The sequence below is a fragment of the Heterodontus francisci genome, unplaced genomic scaffold (assembly GCF_036365525.1).
Source record: "Heterodontus francisci isolate sHetFra1 unplaced genomic scaffold, sHetFra1.hap1 HAP1_SCAFFOLD_174, whole genome shotgun sequence".
Lineage (NCBI taxonomy): Eukaryota > Metazoa > Chordata > Chondrichthyes > Heterodontiformes > Heterodontidae > Heterodontus > Heterodontus francisci.
The window spans coordinates 2348531-2363277 of record NW_027141730.1 but is presented as its reverse complement, the minus strand read 5'-3'; the positions used below and the strand labels follow the sequence as shown (position 1 = coordinate 2363277).

Genomic DNA, 14747 nt, shown 5'->3' with positions numbered 1-14747 from the left:
CTGTTTGCTCTTCGCAACCTTTTCAAACCTTGATCAAAAAAGATTGGTGCACATTGTCTCATTCTTCCTCCCAAACTGTATCACTTCACAATTCTCTGTGTAAAATTTTATCTGTTGTGTGAAAGCCCATTTTACCAGTGTGTTTAAGTTCCTCTGAAGTGTGTTACTGTCACTGGCATAGGACGAAATACACGAGCATTCTTTGATGCTATCTCCGTGGAAAGAGCAATCTTACACACTAGCTCAAATTGGGATTTTGTGTGTTTAGTATCTTTCCTCATCCACCAATATAAGCACAAATCTGTCTCATAATGTACGGTCTAAGAATGTGCCAATGTTGCAATGTAGTGATAAATTCTTCAGTGTCACAATGAACTCACCAACTGTTTCACTACTTTTCTGATTTCTGGATCCAAGTTTGTAGCTTTCCGCGATCTCTAGTGGCTTAGGGTTGAGCCTCACTTCAACGAAGAAACGGAAAATTATGATTTAAAGATTACACTGTCAATCATTCACATCTCTGTCTTCTCCTGAACTTCGAGTTCAAATTTGTTTGTGAAGTTGAGTCACACGTTAAGACAGCACAGTCTTTTTCTTTGTGAAGGAAGTGATTTGGGAATGGCTGTTTGAAACTGTCCCTTCTTGCACAGAAATTCAGTGCAAATACTTGATCACTCACAATTTCCTTGAGAGAAATTTGTTCACAATCGCATTCGACACGGAAACTGCCTCAGCATTAATCTCACTTTAGCAGAATGTGACCGTGTTGTTTGTTTCAGAATGTTGGTGCCGTTATTTGTCGCTTTAAACCGAGACTGTGAGACAGGGCAAGTTTGATCCGAGGTTGGAATATATTATCATTCAGGAGCAAGAAAAATCAAAAGGAACAAAATAAGAAAACCCAGTCTCTGGATTTGAGAATCTGTAGATCCGCTTTGGGAAAGTGAATCAGAGCAAAATGAAGGGTGAACTGTCCAGAAGAGATGAAGACACAGCTCAGTCAACACGTTCCCCTGGTTTATGATGCTGGAACATTCATCACACAGAAATGATTCAACCCAATGACAAACATTCTTACAGCTGATAATTTATGCTACTGATTTCAGGACTGTCTCATGTGGTTACCGAGTGATGACGAGAAGATATTAAACTTTGTTCTATTCAATCTAGCTGTGATGAAGTTTGAATTTTTCTACCTTTTATAAACAGTATTTGAAGGGTCTCGGTAACAATGTTCAGTTTTGATGAGAGTGGGGTCTGGGTGAGAAGCTGCTGAGTGTGACAGGGTCAGGACTGGATGCAGGAAGTTCTCTGACAGTCTCCCTCTATCTCTCTAATGGGTTTGAGTTGATTTACGACTGGTAGCTTTTATTTTACTTTTCTTATTCAGAGATACAGCACTGAAACAGGCCCTTCGGCCCACCGAGTCTGTGCCAACCAGCAACCACCCACTTATACTAATCCTGCATTAATCCCATATTCTCTACCACATCCCCACCATTCTCCTACTACGTACCTGCACTCGGGACAATGTTCAATGGCCAATTTACCTACCAACCTGCAAGTCTTTTGGAGGTGGGAGGAAACCAGAGCACCCGGCGGAAACCCACACAGACACAGGGAGAACTTGCAAACTCCACACAGGCGGTACCCAGAACTGAATCCTGGTCGCTGGAGCTGTGAGGCTGCGGTGCTAACCATTGCGCCACTGTGCTGCTGTTGGTGTTTTGATAAATGAAGGAAGTTCCCTCCACCCATTTTTTTTGGACAGACAGTGTGGTATAAGGATGTAAAGGGTTAATGCTGAAGATAGTGGGATCAACCCCTCCCACTGTCAGAGTGATGATGTAACAGTCACATGAGATGAAGTTTGGGAGAAGAGAGAGCAGCACCAAGGATGCTAGCTTAGCAGGCTTGATGAGTGTGTACAGAGTATTGAGGAAATTAGAAAAGAGTTCTTAGTTCTTTCAGCAGGAACTGTGTCCAGAAAATATCGACAAACTCACAATTTTATTATTCAGGAGTCGGAACACAGATATTAATTCCAAGTGACAGTTCTGGGACCAATTAACAAAAAAAGTAGAGAATAATATTGCTCACCGATTGAAATCCCCCAGTGAGGAGACAGTTAAACAGGTGATCTGTTGGGGCATCCTTCGATCCAAGGTTTCAGCAACATTTAATCTCCCTTTTTGGTGAAATTCTCTGTTATTTGCAACTTTTTTTATCAGCTTTGATGGGCGAGTGAAAAAACTGAAAAAATTGAACAGTTCCATCCTTTCTTTTCTTCCTTCTTCTCTTCTTTCCATCAGTTTCTCTTTTCTGTCCCAGATCAATATAATGATGAGAATCCCAATTTAATCTGTTGTTTCTGGTGTTTTATCCATTCCAATCAAAATTTCAACATTCCAATCAAATCTATTTGTTATTCCACAGTGTCTCTCCATGTGTTTTATTCTGTTGTATTCTCTCACAGTCTGTTTGATGATCAATGTTACATCTCACTCTCTGTTCTGGTGAAGATCAGAAGCAGTGATATCTGTTTAAACCACCCGACAAGTCGGCCTGAGGCTGTGCCTCGCTGATCACGTGGAGTTAAAGCAATTCTTCCAGTCAGTTAGTTCAGTTGTAATTTCATGAGAAATTCGGTCATCATGACTTCGTCAGTGACCTAATAGTTCAGGTGTCTGAGTGATGTTAATCATGATGTGATGAAATGATTGTATGTTCTAGTCTTTCCGTGGTGGGTTTTCACATTGACTAGAAACGTGTTGGACATGGTCTGGAAATGTTTCACACCACTCCATTCCCAACTTCATTTACTTCCAGAAGGTCTTTTTCCATCATTACACAGCTAGCTGCACAGCCAGAAACTGTGCTGAAGGTGACAGCTACGTCTACGCAACTGACAAGGTGGCTGAGAGGTTAAGGTGATGGGCTGCTAATCCATTGTGCTGTTCACACGTGGGTTCAAATCCCATCCTTGTTGCTAGTTTATGAACTTTTTAGTGTATTGTTTCTGTTGGGGGAGTTGATGTGGAAAGTCAGCCTCGAAACCTGTTCTTGTCCATGTCCAGACAGTGATTCCAGAATTGGTTATACTTTATTAAAATTGAGACAGACAATTGGAATTCTTCACCCAAACTGCACTGGAATGAAGATCAAATAGGGATCACGAAACGGAGCAGGATTTTTCCTCCCCTCCTTCCTTCTATCTTTACTTTCTCTCGATTTGCACCAAGTGAAAGACAAATGGGAAAAGCAAATGGCGAGGGAGCAGATGCAGAAAATTATCCTTTGGCAAGAAATTTATTTTCAAATCTTCTTGATAGATTAAGTGAGTGAGCAATGCTTTGGCAGATGGAGTTTAAAATGAGGGGTCATTTAGTACCTACGATAGATCAGAGTGTTTTTTTGTAAGAGGTGAGATGTTAGAAACTGTTGAGGATCAGAGACCCAAATACTGAATTAATAAAAGCTCGTGAACTGGTAGAAAATAATGTGAAAAGTGAACAGAATCTGAAGATTGGAACTCATGTTGCAGTGATATAAAGCTCTGTGCTCCTGAAGTAAATGTCCAAGCCCAGATTGTGGGGAATCTGTGGAGAGTGATTTGGTTTTTATTCATTCTTGGGTGTGAGTATCGCTGATAAGGCTAGCATTTATTACCCATTCCTATTGCCGTTGAGAAGGTGGTGGAGAGCTGCCTTCTTGAACTGATGCAGTCCATATGGTGCAGGAACACCGACAGTGCCGTTGGGGAGGGAGTTCCAGGATTGTGACCCAACAACAGTGAAGAAATGGCGATATCGTTCCAAGTCAGGATGGTGAGTGACTTGGAGGGGAACCTGCAGGTAGTGAGTTCCCATGCATCTGCTGCGCTTGTCCTTCGAGGTGGTAGTGGTCACGAGTTTGGAAGGTGCTGTTGAAGGATACTTGGCGAGTTGCTGCAGTGCATATGGAGATGGTACACACTGCAGCCACTGTGTACTGGTTGTGGAGGGATTGAATGTTTAAGGTGGCGGGTTAGGTGCCGATCAAGTGCGCTGCTTTGTCCTGGATGGTGTTGAGCTTCTTGAGTGTTGTTGAGTGGGATGTATTCCATCACACTCCTAACTTGTGCCTTGTAGATGGTGGACAGGATTTGGGGTGTCAGGAGGTGAGATACTTGCTGCAGAATTCGTAATCTCTGACCTGCGCTTATAGCCACAGCATAGATGTGACTGGTCTTGTTAAGTTTCTGGTCAAGATGTTGATGGTGGGGGATTTAATGATGATAATGCTTCTGAATATCAAAAGGTAGATTTTTTTTCTCTCTCATTGGAGATGTTCACTGCTTGGCACTTGTGTGGCCAGAAGGTTGCTTGTCACTTATCAGCTCAAGCCTGAATGTTGTTCAGGTCTTGCTGCTTGCAGGCACAGACTGCTTCAGTATCTGAAGAGTTGTGAATCATCATGTAACATTCCCACTTCTGACTTATGTTGAAGAGAAAGTCGTCAATGAAACAGCTGGGATGTTTGTGTCCAGGACACTACCCTGAGAAACTGCTGAGGCAATGTCCTGGGCTGAGATGATTGGCCTCCACTAACCACAACCATCTTGCTTTGTGCGAGGTATGACTCCAGCAAGTGGAGAGTTTTCCCCCTGATTCCCATTGACTTCAATTTTGCTGGGGATCCTTGATGCCACACTCACTCAAGGGCAATCACACTCACCTCTCCTCTGGAATTCCACTCTTACGTCTCTGTTTGGACCAAGCTGCAATGAGATCATACGAACATAAGATCAGAAGAACTAGTAGCAGGAGTAGGCCATTTGGCCCCTCGAGCTTGCTCCGCCATTCAATAGGATCATGGCTGACCTGATCATGACCTCAACCCCACTTTCTTGCCTGCCCACATAACCCTTGGCTCTCTTGTAGATAAAAATCTTGAAGACATTCAATGACCCAGCCTCCACTGCTCTCTGCGGTAAATAATTCCAAAGATTAATGACCCTCTGAGAGAAGAAATTCCTTCTTAAATGAAAAACCCCTAAATCTGAAACTATGTCCCCTCGTTCTAGATTCCACCACGAGAGGAAACATCCTCTCAGCATCTACCCTGTCAAGCCCCCTCAGAATCTTATATGTCTCAATACGTTCACCTTTCATTTTTCTCAACTCCAATGAGTATCGGTCCAACCTGCTCAACTTTCCTCATAAGACAACACCTTCATCACAGGAATCAATCCAATGCACCTTCTCTGAACTGCCTCCAATGCAAGTATATCCCTCCTTAAATAAGGAGACCAAAACTGTACACAGTACTCTAGGTGTGGTTTCACCAGCACCATGTACATTTGTAGCAAGACTTCTCTACTTTTATACTCCATCCCCCTTGCAATAAAGGGTAACATTCCATTTGCCTTCCTAATTATTTGCTGTACCTGCATGGCAACTTTTTGTGATTCATGCACGAGGACACCCAGATCCTTCTACACCGCAGCATTCTGTAATCTCTCACAATTTAAATAATATTTTCCTTTTCTATTCTTCCTACCAAAGTGGATAACCTCACATTTTCCCACATTCTCCTCTATCTGCCAAATTATTTCCTGGAGCTGAGAGACCCTGGCAGAACCTAAATTGAGCATCGATGATCAGATTATTGCTAAGTGTGTGGTGCTTGATAGCACTGTTGGTGACATCTTCCATTGCTTTGCTGATGATTGATAGTAGACTGATGGGGCAGCAAGTAGATGCCTGTGTTGTCGCTCTACTGGAACAGCTTGGCTGAGGGCGCAGCGAGTTCTGGAGCACAAGTCTTCAGTACTAGAGCCGGAATGATGTTCGGGCCCATAGTCTTTGCTGTATCGAGTGCCTGCAGCTGTTTCTTGCCATTATGTGGAGTGAAGCAAATTGGCTGAAAACTGGAAGCTGTGATGCTGGGGAACTCAGGAGGCCAAGTTGAATCATCCACTGAGCAATTTCTGACTGAAGATGGTTCAAATGCTTCAGCTTTATCTTTTGCACTGACGTGCTCGGCTCCACCAACATTGAGGATAGGGATGTTTTTGGAGCCTCCTCATCTGGTTCGTTATTTAATTGTCGACCACCATTCATGACTGGATACCTAGTTTCTCAGGGCAGTGTCCTGGGCCCAAACATCCTCAGCTGTTTCATTGATGGCTTTCTCTTCAACATAAGTGAGAAGTGGGAATGTTCGCTGATGATTCACAACTCCTCAGATACTGAAGCAGTCTGTGCCTGCAAGCAGCAAGACCTGAACAACATTCAGGCTTGAGCTGATAAGTGACAAGCAACATTCTTTGATCTGATCCTGAGGGAGATATCCGTGCGTGGAGCGGCGGGATGTATGGAGAGTGATTCTGAAGAGGGTGTCTGAGCCTGGAGGGCAGAATCTGTGGAGAGTGGTCCTCAAAGGATGTCCGTGTCTGGAGATTTAGGATCTCTGAAGAGGGTCTCCAATCCCGTAGTGCTGGGATCTTTGGAGAGTGATCCTGAAGTGGGTGCCCGAACCTGGAATGGCGGGATCTGTGGAGAGTGATCCTGAAGTGGGTGTCCGAGCCTGGAGTGGCGGGATCTGTGGAGAGTGATCCTGAAGTGGGTGTCCGAGCCTGGAGTGGCAGGATCTGTGGAGAGTGATCCTGACGAGTGTGTGTAAACCTGGAATGGAAGCTTTCTGTGGAGGTACAGGTGGAGGCCATTCATTCCCAGTATTTTATAAAGGTTTAGCATAACTTATATGTTTTTACTCTATGCCTCTATTAATAAAGCCAAGTGTCCTGTTTGCTCTAAGCAACCTTTTCAATCCTTCTAACATTGGTGTACATTGTCTCTCTGCTCCTGCACCCAGTTTAGAATTGTAACCTTTCATTTATATGGCATTCTTCTTCCAAATTGTGTCACTTCACACTTCTCTGTGTAAAATTTCTTCTGTTATGTGAAAGCCCATTTTACCATTTTTTTTTAAAGTTCCCCTGAAGTGTGTTACGATCACTGGCATAGGACAAAATTCCTGAGCATTCTTTGATGCTATCTCCATAGACAGAGCAATCTTTTACGCGAGCTCAAATGTAGGATTTTGTGTGTTTAGTATCTTATTTCACCCACCAATAGAAGCACAAATATGTCACGTAAATCTTGTTCATTGCAGTCCCTGCTGCTGTTTGCTGCCTATATTTACAGACTTTAATCTCAACCTTGTCACCATGTTCTCTAATATATTCAGGGGGCATCAGCAGAGAAAATGTTCAACAAGCGTGGCAAGTGCAAGGAAATGTTTATTTATGTCATTATGTCATGAACTTAAAATACAAATTTTTACATGTGTGAATCATCAAGATGTGTCTTCATAAATGGAACCCCGTCACAATAAACACTGTCACCTTTCAATGTTTAGCGGACAGGTTTGACGGCCTGATGTGTGTGATTCCCATATTAATGTGTTTGTACAAAGTTCGGGGAAAGATGGAGATATGAATAATTTACAGGGAAATCTTTTAAACATATTACCACATCTCTCACTCACAAAGAGCTGCAAACACATGGATTCCAAAAGAACCTGATTACAAAATCACCTAAAATAAACACTGGCAGAGAGACTTGCAATAACCTGTAGCTCAGGGAAAGTACATGATGTTATGGAAGGGATTCTGTTTCTTTTGTTAAAATATTTTTTGAAGAAGTCATAATCAAACTGAATAAGTGTCGGACCAGTTCTTTTTCAAGACAGCACCAAAAGAACCAATTTGGCAACTATGTTTACTGGTTGACACATGATTCAAGTTAAGTATAGAACAGAAACCATGGTAACAGGGAGAAATGTGGACAGAGAAGTCAGTCATGCCCCTTGATTGGACAAGCTTGGCAGCAGCAGTGCAAACCTAAGACGGCAGAAAACTCACAACCTTTGGTTGTAGCAGTCAGTGTGTTTTACCTGCTGGAGTGAGCAGCTGATAAAGTTACCTGAAGAATCGTCAAGGAAGGAGAGAAGACCACAACCCAGTTTGTTTTCCAGAAAATCTTTAAAAGACCCTGGGAAGGCCACTGAGTTAATTCATCTTGTCGCATGTCTTTGAAGAAGGCCTGCTAAAATTAATTCTCAATGCCTTCTGAAAAGAACTGTTCTAAAATACCCTAGTGACCTGTCTACGTATACTCGGAAGTTAGACTGTATTCCAGTTTTGGAGCAACATATCTCATCTGATGATTTCTTCAAAAATGAGCAAATAAACAGCCCAAGTGGTTTTTTTTGTCTGCAACAGAGTGCTGACTTTTTTTTAAAATCCCTTTTATTTTTTTCAGCCAGTGTGTGTGTGCATGTGGCTCGAAGATAAAAAAAAGGACTTTAAAAGTTGGTAAACGTGGAAAAGGAACTTTTAAAATTTCCACCTGTGTGTTTATGCTTTACTTCATGACTAGTTAAAACTTGTTCGACAATAAATGGATAATTTTGTTGTTCATTAAAGAAACCTGGTCAGTGTCTTCTATTCTGGGAAAAATAGAGTACATGATTGACTGTATCAGTATGTGGGAAAAGTTCACATAGATGTTGTGACCTGTGGAGAAGTGGGATGAGAATAAAGAGTGCCCTCCTCTGCCCTTAGTTGTCACAGCACTTGTGATCTGGCTCAGTAGCTTAATTGGTTCGAGTGTGTGTCTTATAATCAGAAAATCTTGGATTCATATCCTTGCTTCAAAAGTTTAGCGATCAATCATTTACATCCATTTTCTTGTGAACTTTAACTTTTCTTATGAATTTCATTCACAAAAGAAAACAGCTCAGTGGTTGCCTTTGTGAAGGATGTGAGTTTGAAACGGCTGTTCCTGCTCGTGCAGATGTCCAGTGCTAATATTACAACGGCAACTCAATCCCCTACAATTTCTTTGAGAGCAATGTGTTTGCAGTTGCATTTAACCTGGAAAACAGCTCAACATTAATCTCACTGAAGGAAAGTGTGACCATGTTGTATGTTTCAGAGTGTTTGTGCCGTTTTGTGTCTCTTTTAACCAAGACTATAACACGACGCAAAGGGGAGGGTTGATCCGAGGTTTAGAATATATTATCATTCAGGAGCAAGAAAAATCAAAAGGAACAAAATAAGAAAACCCCGTCTCCAGATTTGAGAATCTGTAGATCCGCTTTGGGAAAGTGAATCAGAGCAGAATGAAGGGTGAACTGTCCGACTGCCCAGAAGAGATGACGACACAGCTCAGTCAGCACGTTCCCCTGGTTTATGATGCTGGAACATTCCTCACACAGAAATTATTCAATCAATATTCATCTGCCAAGTCGGTCTGAGGCTGTGCCTCTCTGATCACGTGGAGTTAAAGCAATTCTTCCAGTCAGTTAGTTCAGTTGTCATTTCATGAGAAATTCGAAGTCATCATGACTTCGTCAGTGACCTAATGGTTCAGGTGTCTGAGTGATGTTAATCATGATGTGATCAAATGATTGTATGTTCCAGTCTTTCCGTGGTGGGTTTTCACACTGAGTAGAAACGTGTTGGACATGGTCTGGAAATGTTTCACACCACTCCATTCCTAACAGGCCATGACCTGATGTGATGGAAATGTCATTTACTAAAAGAAGCTACATTTCCATCATTGCACATCTGGATGCACAGTCAGGATCTGAGCTGAAGGTGACCATCCTGCCCAAATTTCCATAGAGGCAAAAAAGACATGTGATGGGTTACTGGCACAAAGCTGGGTGATGAAGTGTTTGAGAGGTTAAGATGATGGATTGTTAATTCCTTCTGTTTTACATGTATGAGTTTGAATCCCATCTGCATCAACAGTTTATAAAATGCTCAATACATTGTTTCTTTGTAATTCACCAGCTTTTGCAGAAAGTAGGACTGAAGCTGTTACAGTACCTGTTAGAAAGATAGTCTAAGTAATTCTGAAGCCATCTTCCAATGTCATCGACATGTAAGCAGGATTTTAAAGGATAAGATGTAGTTTTTAAAAGTCATTTCAATCTTACTCGAGTCTTTACAAAGAAGCCAGATAAATCTCGATAAAATGTCATATATATTTAGAGATCTTTTAAAAGCACTTCAATCTTGTTAATAAAAAGTCAGATGTAAATTTAAGAACTCTGATAAGGCGATGCTAAAAAGTTACAGACAATTAAGAAACAAAATACAACATTTAAAATGTCTGAACTCCCTCCGAAAGTTGACCCCTGCTGCTGCCGGTGTCTTCCTGGAATAGTGGAGCTGTTGTGTCAACAGAAAAGTCCTTCCCGAGCACCCCTGAGCCAGTTGGTATCGGCTCTAATCCAACCCAGGTAAAAATCAGGGTACGTTGTGGGCAATGAGCCCAAATTGCTGAACTACAGGTCCCTGTCACTTTAAAGAGTGGGCTGGTGCAATTATGATCAGAGGCTCCTTCTAAGCACATTTCTCACCACCACAACTTCCAGATGCTGGTGTTAGTGTGTGCATGTACTGGCAGTTGCAGTGCTGTTCAGACCCTCAATAGCAGTGAAAGTCTCAGAGTTCACCACTATTCAGCTGCAAAATCCAGGCCAATATCTCACAGTCCTGTTAGATTTGCTCTCCCTCTGTACAAAATCAAACTCCACACATTGTCTTTCACTCACTCCTGTTTCCAGCCCTGACGGTGCAGAAATCCCCTCTCAAAGGTACACAATCCAGTTGATTTCTGATCAAATACCTCCTTCCTCATTCAATAGAGGAAACAGAGACATGAACAGGAGTCAGGTGCAAGAAAGTTTCACCAACAGAGCAAAGAAAGGCACCAACAAAAGTCACACCTACTTTCCAAATCATTTCACTGTAATATCCTTTCACTTGTTTTGTAAGTGACTGCAATAAATCTGAAAATGAGCACCATGAGGTTTGTGTTCACTCGTCACTTGTTCTCCTGTGTTTGTCTGTCAGGTTTGTAATTCAATTTGTATTGGATATTGAAGAGAATCTCTTTTCAAGATGATTGCACATCGTACTGTGTTTAAAGCAACCAACTTGTAAAATGGAAGATAATGAATGTTTCAATACCTGTGTGACCAGATTCTTCCAATGCTTTTCAACAGCTAGATTGATGATGCTTGCAATCTGTATCCTGTGGAGAATGGGAGAGGAGAATAAAAACATGGTGCATGAACAGGACAGACTGTGTAAAATGGGTGCACAGAAATACTGCCACCTCATTGAAAGTTAATGAGATTTATTCTAAGTCAGTCACCTGTCCACAATGAACAAGTGAATACATTAATTGTCCACTTTCAATCTAAATGGGACTGAGGTTCCAACAGAGAAGTTTTCTGGAAAATACCTGCTGCAGTTTTAAAATTGATGAACTGGAACATCTTATACTAACTTTCAAATAACTGTAGTGATTGTATAGTTCCCATAGTGGAGAGAAGGAGTTGTTTATAAATATAAGCAGAAAGACACATTTTTGGATTGGTGAATGAGCTTTAACTTTCTGAAATGTATTTGTCCATTGGTTGCAGGTCACTGGAAATTATTTTTTTACATTTCAATTGTAGCAGCAGCAGTTAGCAGCAAAATGTCTGATTAATCAGAGTAGTGGGTCTGGGAAACACTTCAACAGCCGAGACCCTATAAAACAGAACTCCAAGTAATAGTTTAAATAAGGCACTGAACTGACAGAGCGGTAAAGGCCTGCTCAGGTCAGGAAAAAATACCCGACCCGAACCCGACAGAACCACATTGGACCCAAGCCCGACCCGGCCCGAGTATCTCCATTTATTCCCATGCCCAACCCGACCCGAGCCTTACCTGACCACCGGAATGTTCACTTTACCTACCTCCCGATTTCGAATCTACAGGAAGCTGCAGCATGAGCGCAATGACATCATCGAGATGCTCACTTGCTCACTGAGCAGACTCAGTGTTTCCCTCCTTAATGACCCGGAGTCCCGGCTTTGGTTGGCTTTTCAACTTTTGACACTTATTAAACTCAACTTCCCAGCAGAGTTAAATGTAATACTTACTGTGTGTGTCACACCCGGACTCAGTCCAACCTGGACCCAGCCTGACCTGAACCTGGCCTGACCCTACCCGAGTCCAAAAGCCAGACCCGGAAGAGCGACCCGACATGACCCGAACCCGACACAGGTCGTCGGGTCCCGTCGGATTCAGGTCGGGGAGTCGGCCTTTACAGAGTGGAGGTCAGATGAGGATTGAATTAATTTCAATCACTGAATCTAAACAGGAAGTAAATCTGCCAGGAATGGAAAACTTTGCTTTATCTGTGAGCTTGTGGCACAACGGTAGCGCGTCTGACTCCAAATCAGAAGGTTGTGTGTTCAAATCACATCAGGCTCAGTTGCGTTTTACAGCAGCTCAAGTTCCTGGATTTTATATCAGGAGAGAATTCAATCTTTTGGAATGTTCAGTGAACGGTTGAATTTCAAGATCAACTTTAATAGATTAAAGTCCTGATTTCTGGTTCCGCTCCATTTCCATGCTCAGTTCTTATTTCACACTGTTTTATATCAGAACAATGTTTCAGGGATGTGATGTGTCCATTGTTTGTACAATTGCTCTGTCACCCAGTGTGAGAAATAAAACACAAACCGCCCAGCGTGCGGCTCAAACCCATACCTGGCTCTGTCTATAGGCCACTTAGTTCAGTTGGTTAGGACGCAGTGTTGATAACAACAAGGCTGTGGATTTGATCCCCATGTGCGCTGTCACATGGTCAGTCAATAATTTGACACATTTTTGTTACACTTAAAATCCAACTTTTAGATACAAACAAGTTTACATAAAATGTCAGAGGAAACTTATTTTGAATAACATCCATTGTATCTTTGTCACTGGTCTGGAGTAACACAGAATTCTTTCCAATTATCTTCCGTTTGCTGATAAAGTCTGACCACCCAGAGATGTGGAAAAGGCTTCAGTTTGGGACAAATGCAGCAAATCAAATGTTCACCCTGCCCCGAGAGAGTCAAAAACTGGGTAAAAGGACACAGGGAGATAGAGAATAAGCTACAGCAGACAATGTAAATATTTCCCATCCTTGATATCTCTCTATTCCAATCCAACCTTCAGAGTTGGGTAAATAATTTCAGTGTAAATTGTGCAGCTCAAGAGTCAAAACCAAATGGCGATGCAGAATAAAGGAGAACTGCCAAAACCCCAGATTGAACCAGGGATCTTCAGTCCAACACACTCCCAACTGAGCTATTTCAGTCACACAGACTTGGGATGATAAGTGGCAAGTAACATTCGCACCACACAAGTGCCAGGCAATGAATATCTCCAACAAGAGAGAATCTAACCATCTCCCCTTGACATTCAATAGCATTACAATCACTGAATCCAGCACTATCAACATTATGGAGGTTACCAAAGGGGAGCCATACAAATAACGTAGCTACAAGAGCAGGTCAGAGGCTTGGAATCCTGAGGCGAGTAATTACAGTGCAGCTGTTGGTTCCACCCCAGGGGCTGAATTTGTTCTGTAAACCATGAAGCAGCTTCCTCTCAAATCCCAGGTTTATCAATAAATCCTCTTACAAAAGCCCCAAAGTGTGATATATTCCTCTCACTCATCCATGACTCTTGACTCCCCAAAGCCTGTCCACCATCCACAAGGCACAAGTCAAGAGTGTGATGGAATACTCTCCACTTGCCTGGATGGGTGCAATTCCAACTCAAGAATCTCAACATCGCCAGGCCAAAGCAGCCCGCATGATTGGCACCCCATCTGCAAACATTCACTCCCTCCACCATCGACGCACAGTTGCAGAGTGTGTACCGTCTACAAGATGCACTGCAGCAATGCACCACGACTCCTTAGACAGCACCTTCCAAACCAGTGACCTTTACCACCTAGAAGGGCAGGGGCAGCAAATGCAGGGGATACCACCACATGCAAGTTCCCCTCCAAACCACACACCATCCTGACTTGGAACGATATCGCCGTTCCTTCACTGTCGATGGGTCAAAATCCTGGAACTCCCTTTCTCACAGCACTGTGTGTGTACCTATCCCACATGGACTGTAATGGTTCAAGAAGGCAGCTCACCACCACTTTCTCATGGGCAATAAATGCTGGCCTAGCCAGCGAAGCCCACATCGCATGAATCAATGAATGAAAACTTGAAGTAGCCCTTGTGTCATTGTTTTGGTAGAAAATATAACCCTGGTGGAATTGTCCCTCCCAATCACACCTCACTTCATAGAACATAGAAAATGGAGAAAATTTATGGCACAGAATGAGACCATTTAGCAATCGTGTCTGTGCCAGCTGAAAAAGAGCGATCCAGCCCAATCCCACTTTCCAGGTCTTGGGAATGGGATCTGAACAGATCTCAGAGCTCACATTATGTGAATGTTCTGCTGAAGTATTGGTGAGCTGATATACCAGGGGAGATTCACACTGTTAGACACAGTGTGAAATACATTCAAGTATTTATAAAGCATTGTAACATGTGAGTAATATTCCCCATTGATTTCTCAGCACTGATGGATTGTGAAGTGGGAGACAGCCAGAAGTCTCACTGATTCACACTGACCATGAGCTGAAAATGAAATGAGATAAAGTTCAATCTTCAGCAGTGAGTTGCTGCAGAGAGGTAAGAGTCCTGAATCAAGGAGAGACTTTCTCATACTGCTGTTGAATTTCATTTCAAACACTCCTTGAACTCTCTGCCGAGGAATTCAGAGCTGGAGAATGCCTGTAAAATCAGCCTAAAAAGGAAATAAAAAACACCCATCGTGGGGCTCAAACTCA

The 14747-nt window shown here is 42.5% G+C and overlaps 1 protein-coding gene and 1 non-coding gene across 2 annotated transcripts in view; one reads left to right on the top strand and one right to left on the bottom strand.

Annotated features, from left to right (window-relative positions):
• Positions 1 to 14747, bottom strand: part of LOC137364572 (histone H2A-like) — a 185839-nt gene that overhangs the window by 153795 nt on the left and 17297 nt on the right. The gene's annotated exons all lie outside the window — the stretch shown is intronic.
• On the top strand, positions 12257 to 12328 carry trnaw-cca (transfer RNA tryptophan (anticodon CCA)). The gene has a single exon. It is a non-coding gene; the product is annotated as a tRNA-Trp (tRNA).